A 372-nucleotide genomic window follows, 5' to 3' on the forward strand; every position below is an offset into this window, starting at 1 on the left:
CTGCACCGCCCTTTTTTAAATAATGTTTTTTTGTTATGTACGGTGCCATTGCTTATTACAGTGTCATCTCTTGTTATGTATAGTGCCATCCCTTATTAAATAGTGCCTCTCTTATTATGTGTATCACATCTCTTATCACAGTGTCCTCTTTTATGATGTGTTTCACCATGCCTTATTACATAGTGTCCTTATGTGTATCGCTGGACCATATTATATAATGTCCTCTCTAATTATGTGTATCGCTGTCCCTTATTACATAGTGCCTTCTCTTAGTATGTGTATCAACATCCCTTATTACATAGTGTCCTCTCTTATTATGTAGATTGCTGTCTCTTATTGCAGAGTAATGTAATAATATGTAATAAGGGATGG

Source organism: Ranitomeya variabilis, chromosome 6, assembly GCF_051348905.1.
Source record: "Ranitomeya variabilis isolate aRanVar5 chromosome 6, aRanVar5.hap1, whole genome shotgun sequence".
NCBI classification, from domain to species: Eukaryota; Metazoa; Chordata; class Amphibia; order Anura; family Dendrobatidae; genus Ranitomeya; species Ranitomeya variabilis.